This window comes from Oryctolagus cuniculus, unplaced genomic scaffold (assembly GCF_964237555.1).
Source record: "Oryctolagus cuniculus unplaced genomic scaffold, mOryCun1.1 SCAFFOLD_123, whole genome shotgun sequence".
In the NCBI taxonomy this organism is placed as follows: Eukaryota; Metazoa; Chordata; class Mammalia; order Lagomorpha; family Leporidae; genus Oryctolagus; species Oryctolagus cuniculus.
Window position 1 is genome coordinate 174,201 of NW_027208384.1, and position 12,535 is coordinate 186,735.

Sequence of the window (12,535 nt, forward strand, 5' to 3'; positions counted from 1 at the left end):
GAGAAATATAGAAAGTAAAAACTATGATTTTAGATTACCAAGTACCTACTAACATAAAAAAGATATCCCAGAAGCAACCTACTACCATCCTCCAGGACCCAGAAAAAAAAAAAAAAAAACAGGAATGAGTCAAGTTGTGGGGCAGTAGAAAAGTGAATAATGAAAGATCACAGCAGAAGTAAATAAGGAAGGGTTTGATGCTGTGGTGTAGTAGGTTAATGCCTTGTCCTGCTGTGCATGTATCCCATATGTTGTTGCTCGAAGACCAGGTTCTCCACTTCCAATCCAGCTCCCTACTAATGCACCTGGGAAATTGGTGGAAGATGGACCATGTTCTTGGGTGCTGGCACCCACATGAGAGACTTGGAAGAAGCATCTGGCCTTTCAAATAAAGAAATCTTAAAAAAAATAGAAGCAGTGTTAGCACTGTTGGAAAAACAGACACATAGTTCAATGGAAAAAATAGGCAGCTGAAATAAACTGACTTTTCTACAGCCAACCCCTATTTAATAAAGGAAAGAAAACAAACAGGAGAAAGAAGAATCCCCTTAGCAAATGGTTTAAAGGAAAGTGATTATCCATATGTAGAAGCCTGAAAAGATACCCCAACACCTCATACACTATGTAAAAGCAACTCAAGGTTAATTAAAAGTCTAAATATAAAACCAAAACCTTGAGAGCTTGTTTTGAGGTTCTAGCAGGGGAGCGCAGCTACTCGTATACCCTTGACCGAAGACCGGTCCTCCTCTAGCGGGGAAGGTCGTCCTCTTCGACCCAGCACGCAGCTTCAGGAGGGACGCACATGGAGTGGTGAGGGAGGAAGGGGACACCCGCCTAGCCAGCCAGATCAGCCGAATCAACCCTGGCGATCAATGGGGTGACAGATGTCGCAGCCAGATCGCCCTCACATCCTGAGTTCATGCCGGAGCTGAGGGAAGGAAGCAATGCCGTCGGATCTGGCCGCTCTGCGGGAGTCTGAGGAACAACTCACACCAGGTGGCCGCCGTTCCGTCGTCATGGGTAAAGGAGACCCCAACAAGCCAAGGGGCAAAATGTCCTCCTATGCCTTCTTTGTGCAGACGTGCCGGGAAGAGCACAAGAAGAAACACCCTGACTCTTCGGACAATTTCGCAGAATTCTCTAAGAAATGCTCGGAGAGATGGAAGACCATGTCTGCAAAGGAAAAGTCCAAGTTTGAAGATATGGCAAAAAGTGAAAAAGCTCGTTATGACAGGGAGATGAAAAATTACGTTCCTCCCAAGGGTGATAAGAAGGGAAAGAAAAAGGATCCCAGTGCTCCTAAAAGACCACCATCTGCCTTCTTTCTCTTTTGCTCTGAACATCGCCCAAAGATCAAAAGTGAACACCCTGGCCTGTCCATTGGGGACACTGCAAAAAAATTGGGTGAGATGCGGTCTGAACACTCAGCCAAAGATAAACAACCATATGAACAGAAAGCAGCTAAGCTAAAGGAGAAATATGAAAAGGATATTGCTGCATACCGTGCCAAGGGCAAAAGTGAAGTGGGAAAGAAGGGCCCTGGTAGGCCCACAGGCTCAAACAAGAAGAATGAACCTGAAGATGTGGAGGAAGAAGAGGAAGAAGAAGAAGATGAAGATGATGAGGAAGAGGATGAAGATGAAGAATAAATGGCTATCCTGTAATGATGAGTGTGGAGTGTGCGTGTGTGCTCAGGCAGTTGTTTTGCTAAGAATGTGAATTCAAGTGCAGCTCAATATTAGCTTCAGTATAAAAAAACTGTACAGATTTTTGTATAGCTGATAAGATTCTTTGTAGAGAAAATACTTTTTTTAAAAAATGCAGGTTGTAGCTTTTTGAGGGGCTACTACATACAGTTAGATTTTAAAGCTTCTGATGTTGAATGTTCCTAAATATTTAATGGTTTCTTTAATTTCTTGACTTGTGTATGGTAGCGCAGCAAAGTTGTAGGAATTAGTATCATTTGTAAATTTGGATTTTTTGTTAGGATGTTGCATTCTGTGTTGTTTTTTTAAAAAAAATTTTGTAATAAAATTATGTATGTTAAAAAAAAAACCCAAAACCTAAGTAAACATATGAGAAACTGTAAAACATTAGCAGAGACAACAGTTTGCATAAGATTCCAAAAGCACAAGTAACAAAAATAAAATATACAAATTTGAGCATATCAAATTAAGATACATCTTCACAACAAAGTAATCAACAGAGTGAAGATACAATGGACGGAATGGCAGGAAACATTGAAAACTCTGACTATGACAAAAGATTGATAGCCAGAACATACATATATAGAACTGGAAAAACTCCAAACAAGAAGCAAAATGTACACGTAAGAAATGGGCAATGATCAGAATAGATGTTTCTCAGAAGAAGAAATCTCAATGGTCAAGACATAGATGAACATGCCCAATATCACTAGCCATTAGGGAAATGTAAATCAAAACCAATAGCAGACTCCATCTGTGGGAGAAGACAATGCTTGGGTTTTCATTTGTGCAACAAGTGGGTTTAGAGGACCCTGTTCACCATTAGAGGGCAGAGTCTACATGGAAGTAAAGAATCCTTAATACTTTCCTAATGGGAGAAGAGGAAGCCTGAGACCTCGCAAGCGGGAAGTGGTCCAGAAACTGCTCAGGTGTGGGTGTAGGTGGCTGAGCAACAGGCAGTCCTGCCTTGATTCCCCACAAAGATACAGGGGAAACCCTTCTGGATGGAGCAGGCGTGAATCGGAGGACCTACTGGGAGAACAAGGTCGCCCACCGCGCGGAAGCCAAGTCGCGGGACCCAGACGCAGAAGCCCCAGGGTCTGCGCGACAGTGCTCCAAGGGGAGTGCATGCCACACAGACAACAGCGGGGAGACTTGGGACGCTCAGGGCTCCGAGTCCACACATCGGCGCTGGAAGGGGAGGTGAGCTCAATAACCCGAGACATTGGTGGGGAAACGGGGGTCAGAATCTAGAGGGGGGCCGGAAAGTGCAGCAAACTCACTACCGGAAAGAAGGAAAAAAAAAAGCTTTGGGGTTTCTCTTCCCCCTAACCTTGCAAAGGTTACAAGGCTGCAAGGCTTGAAGAATTCCCAAGAGACAAAGAGCAGGCCTCCTCTTTGGATTTACATATCAATGGGGGAGAGTTAAGGAACTGAGTCACTACAATTCAGTAGCCTAGCCAACCCAGTGGGAGTCCAGAGGAGCCAAAGACTGGAAGCTAAATACCATCAATTCTGCACAGCCCTGCCCTGCGGTGTTACTTACCCCCTGAATAAATAAAATAAATAAATAAATAAAAAGAGAGAGATTTACCACACATAACCTGAGGGTGTCACCTTTGCACACCCTTAACCAGGAAGAACCAGGCAGTGCTCTCAGGCCGCACCCATCTCAAGCCTCCAAGGCTCCTCCAACAGCAGGCAGTCCACTTAGCACGGACACAGTATAAAAAAAAAAAAAAGAAAAAAAACGCACAGTGACGCAAGAAGAATTAACTATGCCGAGTAACAAACACAGAAATAGAGGGAGCAAGATCAACGATGACACTATGATGCCTCCAAATAAGCAAAACACCCCAAGCCAAGAGTATGAAGATGATGAGATAGAAGAAATGCAAGATACGGATTTCAAAAAATTTATGATAAGAACATTTAGAAGTTTTCAAAAGCAAATCCTTGAACTACAGAAATCCTTAATGGACAAGATTGAAAATCTCTCTCGTGAAAATGAAATTTTAAGGAAGAGTCAAAATGAAACTCAGAAACTAGTAGAACAGGAAAGTGTAATAGTCAAGAGAAATCAAAATGAAATGAAGAGCTCAATAGATCAAATGACAAACACATTAGAAAGCCTTAAAAACAGAATGGGTGAAGCAGAAAAGAGAATATCGGACTTAGAAGATAGAGCACAGGAAAACATACAGTCAAACCAAAGAAAAGAAGAGGAAATTAGAAACCTAAAAAATATTGTTGGGAATCTACAGGATACTATTAAAAAAAACAACATTCGAGTTCTAGGAGTTCCTGAAGGCATGGAGAGAGAGAAAGGATTGGAAGGCCTTTTTAGTGAGATACTAGCAGAGAACTTTCCAGGTTTGGAGAAGGACAGAGATATCCTAGTACAGGAAGCTCATAGAACCCCCAATAAACATGACCAAAAGAGATCCTCACCACGACACGTGGTAATTAAACTTACCACAGTGAAACATAAAGAAAAGATCCTAAAATGTGCAAGAGAGAAACGTCAGATTACTCTCAGAGGATCTCCAATCAGACTCACAGCTGACTTCTCATCAGAAACCCTACAAGCTAGGAGGGAATGGCGAGACATAGCATAGGTGCTAAGAGAGAAAAATTGCCAGCCCAGAATATTATATCCTACCAAGCTCTCATTTGTGAATGAAGGTGAAATAAAGACCTTTCATAGCAAACAGAAATTGAAAGACTTTGTGGCCACTCGTCCGGCCCTGCAAAAGATACTTAAAGATGTGCTACACTCAGAAACACAGAAACACGGCCATCAATATGAAAGAAGGGAAAGGAAGAACACCTACCAGTAAAAGAGCATGGGAAGCTCAAAGCATATACTAGAAAATATTTCCGGGAAAATGGCAGGGCAAAGTCATTACGTATCAATTGTCACATTGAACATTAACGGTCTGAATTCTTCAGTTAAAAGACACCGTTTGGCTGACTGGCTCACAGAACACAACCCAACTATTTGTTGCCTACAAGAAACACATCTCTCTAACAAAGAGGCATGCAGACTGAAAGTGAAAGGTTGGAAAAAGATATTCCATGCCAACAGAAACCAAAAAAAAAGCAGGTGTAGCCATATTAATATCAGACAAAATAAACTTTAATACAAAAACTGTTAAGAGAGACAAAGAGGGACACTATATAATGATTAAGGGTTCAATTCAACAGGAAGATGTAACTATTATAAATGTATATGCACCTAATTACAGGGCACCGGTCTATTTAAAAGATATGTTAAGGGACTTAAAGGGAGATTTAGATTCCAATACAATAGTACTGGGGGACTTCAATACTCCACTCTCAGAAATAGACAGATCATCTGGACAGAAGATCAACAAGGAAACAGCAGATTTAATTGACACTATTGTCCAAATGGATCTAACAGATATCTACAGAACTTTCAACCCTACATCTACAGACTTCACATTCTTCTCAGCAGCGCATGGAACCTTCTCTAAGATTGATCACATACTAGGCCATAAAGCAAGTCTCAGCAAATTTAAAAGAATTAGAATCATACCATGCAGCTTCTCAGACCACAGTGGGATGAAGCTGGAAATTAGCAACTCAGGAAACCCCAGAAAGTATGCAAACACATGGAGACTGAACAACATGCTCCTGAATGAACACTGGGTCATTCAAGAAATCAAAAGAGAAATCAAAAACTTTCTGGAAGTAAATGAAGACAACAACACAACATATCAAAACTTATGGGATACAGCAAAAGCAGTATTGAGAGGCAAATTTATAGCAATAGGTGCCTACATCAAGAAATTGGAAAGGTACCAAATAAATGAGCTTTCAGCGCACCTCAAGGACCTAGAAAAACTGCAGCAAACCAAACCCAAATCTAGAAGGAGAAGAGAAATAATTAAAACCAGAGAAGAAATTAACAGGATTGAATCCAAAAAAACATTACAAAAAATCAGCCAAGCGAGAAGCTGGTTTTTTGAAAAAATAAACAAAATTGACACCCCATTGGCCCAACTAACTAAAAAAAAGAAGAGAAAAGACCCAAATCAATAAAATCAGAGATGAAAAAGGAAACGTAACAACAGACACCACAGAAATAAAAAAGAATCATCAGAAATTACTACAAGGACCTGTATGCCAGCAAACAGGAAAACCTATCAGAAATGGATAGATTCCTGGACACATGCAATCTACCAAAATTGAACCATGAAGACATCGAAAACCTAAATAGACCCATAACTGAAACAGAAATTGAAACAGTAATAAAGGCCCTCCCAACAAAGAAAAGCCCAGGACCAGATGGATTCACTGCTGAATTCTACCAGACATTTAAAGAAGAACTAATCCCATTTCTTCTCAAACTATTCAGAACAATCGAAGAAGAGGGAATCCTCCCAAATTCTTTCCATGAAGCCAGCATCACCTTAATCCCTAAGCCAGAGAAAGATGCAGCACTGAAAGAGAATTACAGACCAATATCCCTGATGAACATAGATGCAAAAATCCTCAATAAAATTCTGGCCAATAGAATACAACAACACATCAGGAAAATCATCCACCCAGACCAAGTGGGATTCATCCCTGGTATGCAGGGATGGTTCAACATTCGCAAATCAATCAATGTGATTCACCACATTAACAGACTGCAGAAGAAAAACCATATGGTTATCTCAATTGATGCAGAGAAAGCATTTGATAAAATTCAACACCCTTTCATGATGAAAACTCTAAGCAAATTGGGTATAGAAGGAACATTCCTCAATATAATCAAAGCAATTTATAAAAAAACCCACAGCCAGCATCCTATTGAATGGGGAAAAGTTGGAAGCATTTCCACTGAAATCTGGCACCAGGCAGGGATGCCCACTCTCACCACTGCTATTTAACATAGTTCTGGAAGTTTTAGCCAGAGCCATCAGACAAGAAAAAGAAATCAAAGGAATACAAATCAAGAAGGAAGAAGTCAAACTATCCCTCTTTGCAGACGACATGATTCTGTACTTAAAGGATCCAAAGAACTCTACTAAGAGACTATTGGAACTCATAGAGGAGTTTGGCAAAGTGGCAGGATATAAAATCAATGCACAAAAATCAACAGCCTTTGTATACACAAGTAATGCCATGACTGAGAAAGGACTGCTAAGATCAATCCCATTCACAATAGCTACAAAAACAATCAAATACCTTGGAATAAACTTAACCAAGGACGTTAAAGATCTCTACGATGAAAATTACAAAACCTTAAAGAAAGAAATAGAAGAGGATACCAAAAAATGGAAAAATCTTCCATGCTCATGGATTGGAAGAATCAACATCATCAAAATGTCCATTCTCCCAAAAGCAATTGATACATTCAATGCAATCCCAATCAAGATACCAAAGACATTCTTCGCAGATCTAGAAAAAATGATGCTGAAATTCATATGGAGGCACAAGAGACCTCGAATAGCTAAAGCAATCTTGTACAACAAAAACAAAGCCGGAGGCATCACAATACCAGACTTCAGGACATACTACAGGGCAGTTGTAATCAAAACAGCATGGTACTGGTACAGAAACAGATGGATAGACCAATGGAACAGAATTGAAACACCAGAAATCAATCCAAACACCTACAGCCAACTTATATTTGATCAAGGATCTAAAACTAATTCCTGGAGCAAGGACAGTCTATTCAATAAATGGTGCTGGGAAAACTGGATTTCCACGTGCAGAAGCATGAAGCAAGACCCCTACCTTACACCTTACACAAAAATCCACTCAACGTGGATTAAAGACCTAAATCTACGTCCTGACACCATTAAGTTATTAGAGAACATTGGAGAAACCCTTCAAGATATTGGCACAGGCAAAGAATTTCTGGAAAAGACCCGGGAGGCACAGACAGTCAAAGCCAAAATCAACTATTGGGATTGCATCAAATTGAGAAGTTTCTGTACTGCAAAAGAAACAGTCAGGAGAGTGAAGAGACAACCGACAGAATGGGAAAAAATATTTGCAAACTATGCAACAGATAAAGGGTTAATAACCAGAATCTACAAAGAGATCAAGAAACTCCACAAAAACAAAACCAACAACCCACTTAAGAGATGGGCCAAGAACCTCAATAGACATTTTTCAAAAGAGGAAATCCAAATGGCCAACAGGCACATGAAAAAATGTTCAAGGTCACTAGCAATCAGGGAAATGCAAATCAAAAGCACAATGAGGTTTCACCTCACCCCGGTTAGAATGGCTCACATACAGAAATCTACCAACAACAGATGCTGGCGAGGATGTGGGGAAAAAGGGACACTAACCCACTGTTGGTGGGAATGCAAACTGGTCAAGCCACTATGGAAATCAGTCTGGAGATTCCTCAGAAACCGTTCGACCCAGCCATCCCACTCCTTGGAATTTACCCAAAGGAGTTTAAATTGATAAACAAAAAAGCGGTCTGCACCCTAATGTTTATTGCAGCACAATTCACAATAGCCAAGACCTGGAACCAACCTAAATGCCCATCAATGGTAGACTGGATAAAGAAATTATGGGATATGTATTCTTTAGAATACTATACCGCAGTAAGAAACAACGAAATCCAGTCATTTGCAACAAAATGGAGGAATCTGGAACACATCATGCTGAGTGAAGTAAGCCAGTCCCAAAGGGACAAATACCATATGTTCTCCCTGATCAGTGACAACTGACTGAACACCAAAAAGGAAACCTCCTGAAGTGAAATGGACACTATGAGAAATGGTGACTTGATCAGCATAGCCCTGACTGCTAATGGACAACTTAATACATTATCCCTCATAGTATTTTTTTTGTCTGTTCTACTTAATATGACTGGTTTAATTCTGTAATTATCACACAGTTATTCTTAAGTGTTGAAAATTAACTGAAATGTGATCCCTGTTAAACATAAGAGTGGGAATAAGAGAGGGAAGAGATGTATAATTTGGGGCATGCTCGGGCTGACTTGCCCCAATTGGTAGAGTTGGAAACATACCAGGGGATTCCAATTCAATCCCATCAAGGTGGCATGTGCCAATGCCATCTCACTATTCCAAGTGATCAATTTCAGTTCACTATTGATCATAATGAAAGGACTAAGAGTCAAAGGGAGCACATAAACAAGTCTAGTATCTGCTAACACTAACCGATAGAATAAATAAAGGGGAGAGTGATCTAACATGGGAAGTGAGATACTCAGCAGACTCATAGAATGGCGATGTCCTAAATAGCACTCTGGCCTCAGAATCAGCCCTAAAGGCACTCGGATCTGGCTGAAAAGCCCATGAGAGTATTTCAGGCATGGAAAGCCAAGACACTCTGGCAAAAAGATCTCTGTGAGTGAGATCCCAGTGGAAAGAACAGGTCTTCAAAGAGGGAGGTGCCTTTCTCTGAAGGGAGGAGAGAACCTCCACTTTGACTATGACCTTGTCTAAACAAGATAAGAGTCGGAGAACTCAAGGGGCTTCCATAACCTTGGAAACTCATGACTGGTGCAAAGGGAGATTACTGATGCCATAAACAGGAGTGTCAATTTGTAAAGTCAACAACAGGAGTCACTGTGCACTTACTCCTCATGTAGGATCTCTGTCCTTAATGTGCTGTACACTGAGGCTTAATGCTATAACGACTACTCAAACAGTATATTTCACTTTGTGTTTCTATGGGGGTGCAAACGATTGAAATCTTTACTTAATGTACACTAAACTGATATTCTGTAAAAAAAAAAAAAGAAAGAAATTATCAATTCCCAACTTGACTCTCACTGGGATTAAACATGACAATAGGTCTGATCTGATTTCATCATCATTTAAAAAAAAATCATCTATTATTTTTCACTTTATGTTTCTCTGTGGAAACAAACTGTTGAAATCCTTACTTAAGGTATACTAAGCTGATCTTCTGTATATTAAGATAATCAAAAATGAATCTTGATGTGAATGGAAGGGGAGAGGGAGTGGGAAAGGGGAGGGTTGTGGGTGGGAGGGACGGTATGGGGGGGAAAGCCATTGTAACCCATGAGTCGTACTTTGGAAATTTATATTCATTAAATAAAAGATAAAAAAAAGAAAATAAAAAAATAAAAAAAAATACTTTCCTAATGGGCTTGTTGAATTCTTGACTAGTGCCTATTACCTTTGCCACAACCTTTCCAGTCTCACTACTTTCCTTCTTCTTCCTCTTCTCTATAGCTTGCAAAAACAGTATATCTTCTATATACGGAGGATACTTTTGTTTTGTTTTATTCCTTCTGTCTCATGATGTTCCTCTAAGAAATCACAACCCTCCAAATATTCATTCATTTATGCAGTCTGCAGTTTTCATGGGCTACTACATGGCAAAGTACTAGGTTAAAGGAAAGGTATAGGTCAGGAACTGAGCAAAGTTCACAATGATGTAGTATTATCTGGGGAAATGAACCTGATGGAAGACATCTCTCTCTCTCTCTCTCTCTCTCTCTCTCTCTCTCTCTCTCTCTGTCTCTCCTTCTCTCTCTGTGTAGCTCTGATTTTCAAATAAATAAAGAAATCTTTAAAAACTAACTAAATAAATATACTAATAACCTGGTGGCAACACCTTTCTATAAGAACATGTGAAGCACTCAAACACAGTTTGTCCCAGAAAGTCAGCCATAGTTTTCAAGGGCACATCTTCTACTCCATTTGTGGACATCTCTGAGTGGAGTAAGGGGCACTTATTTCTTCCCCTCTTCTTTCTTACCACTCTCACAGTTATAACTTCTATTGATGCTTCCACAGAGCAGTCTTTATGAAATTGTAGAACTAATATCCTCCCATTTTAAAAATGTCATGGGTTTAACCACAGAACCCAAAATAAGACAATTAACTGACCTTCTTAATTACACAGTGTGGAATGTAAGATTCTCAGTGGATCACTGGGTAACTGTAAAGTACTGGGCAGAGAAAAAGATGTTACTTATCTGTATTTATGATGTTGTAATTCTCCACTTTATGCAAACTCAGATTAAAAGGGCTCCAGTTAGTGGGCAACACTGTTGCATAGTGGGTAAAGCTACTGCCTGCAGTGTCAGCATCCTATATGGGTGCCGGTTGGGATCCTGGCTGCTGCACTTCCCATCCAGCTCTCTGCTGTGGCCTGGGAAAACAGTAGAAGATGGCCCAAATCCCTCATCTTCTGCACCCACCTATGAGACCTGGACAAAGCTCCTGGCTTCTGGTTTTGGATCCAAACAGCTCCAACCATTGATTTCTGTTTCTACCACTCTGTAACTCTGCCTTTCAAATAAATAAATAATTATTTTAAAAAACAGCTTCATCCCAGAAGAAGCTCCTGGCTTCAGACTGGCACAGCTCCAGCTGTTGCTGCCAATTGGGGAGTGAACCATCGGACAGAAGACGCCTCTCTCTCTTTCTCTCTCTCTCCTCTCTCTGTGTAACTCTTTCAAATGAATAAATAAATCTTTAAAAAAGTAGCTCCAGTTATTGACAACACAGTAGACTTGCATTAATTTTAGTTCCCTTCTCACTTTGCAAAGGGATCAGCGTCAGGTCAAAACAGTTGACAGCCTTGCTAACAGGAGAAGAAATAGCTGAAGACAGAAAATGAAAAGCAGCCAAATAAATCATCAAAGAAAGAGAAGTGGACCACATCCAACACAAACCTTTAAAAGTGGATGCTCACAATTAACGAGTGAAACAGCTGCCCACTGAAATCTTATCTAGGGAGGGAAGATGTCCTAAGTTCTGCTTCTGTAAACTCCAGTCATAAATCTATCCTAATAAATCTGTCCCCGGCATCTCTTTTACAAACATACTGGACCCACTGACCATTGGAAATGTGGACCTAAGTCATGAAGGCTGCCATTTAAACCCACCAATGCTGTAACAGCTAAGAAACTTGAATTTGATGCTCAATTCTCAGGAAATCATTCCAGCTGAGCCTAGGGCCATTAATAGAAACTCCTTGGATCCTCCACTGTCTCTGTGCCTGTTTGAAAGAAGGGAGTTTTCCCACCCCAGGTTTCTGGAACAGCTTCAAATTCCACATTGGAAAAGTCTGATAATTAATACTTGAGAGGGATCAATGCACACTTCACACTGCTCCCCACCAGGAAGATGAGGTGCAGGATGAGAGCAGTGGGGCAGAACCTAGTCAGATCCTCCTGCCCACCCCTCTGCTGCCCCAGGCTCCCTGCTGAAGGCCACCCAGACCCACCCTGCAGGAACCAGTCCAGTAAACATCAAGAGGCCTGGCCAGACTGCATTCTGAGACCACCCACAGTGGGAACCCAGCTTATTTAACTGTGGAGAGCTGGAGTCTTTCTGCCTTCCTTCCCTGCGTGTGCATGTTCCCAGAATGCTGCCCCCTCTCTCCTGTAACCACTAAATAAAGCGCATTAGGGACAGTTTGGGTGAGGTCCTGCAGGAGAGATTCCAGGCACTGGGAGCCTGGGAAGTGGAGGTGGGAGACAGAACAGCCCGGGTCCCAGTCCTGACCTCGGGGGAAGCTGCCATGATCTATGGCTCCCTGGCACCCACCCTTCTCCCACACATGTCCTGCCCCTTCCTGCATGCCAAACCTGCAGCAGAAAGTCCCTGGAGGAGGTACCCTTTCTTCTGGACACACGGGGAGCGATTCGGGGAGTGGCGGGAAGAGACTCCCTGGTAAGTGGGACCCACAGGTGAATGATGAAGAGGGAAGATGCAGCAGGAGGCAGGCTCGGGGTGAGCACTTGGAAACTCCCTGGGATCGCACGTGCAGAGCAGGAGATGCAGTAAATGCCAGAGAAGGAGAAGCACAGCCCCCAGGGCTGACCCTGATCAGGGAATGAACTCCCT

The 12,535-nt window shown here is 41.5% G+C and overlaps 1 pseudogene; it reads left to right on the plus strand.

Annotated features, from left to right (window-relative positions):
• The first annotated feature begins 1,016 nt into the window (after positions 1-1,016).
• On the plus strand, positions 1,017-1,930 carry LOC138848372 (high mobility group protein B2 pseudogene; annotated as a pseudogene).
• Positions 1,931-12,535: the final 10,605 nt, after the last annotated feature.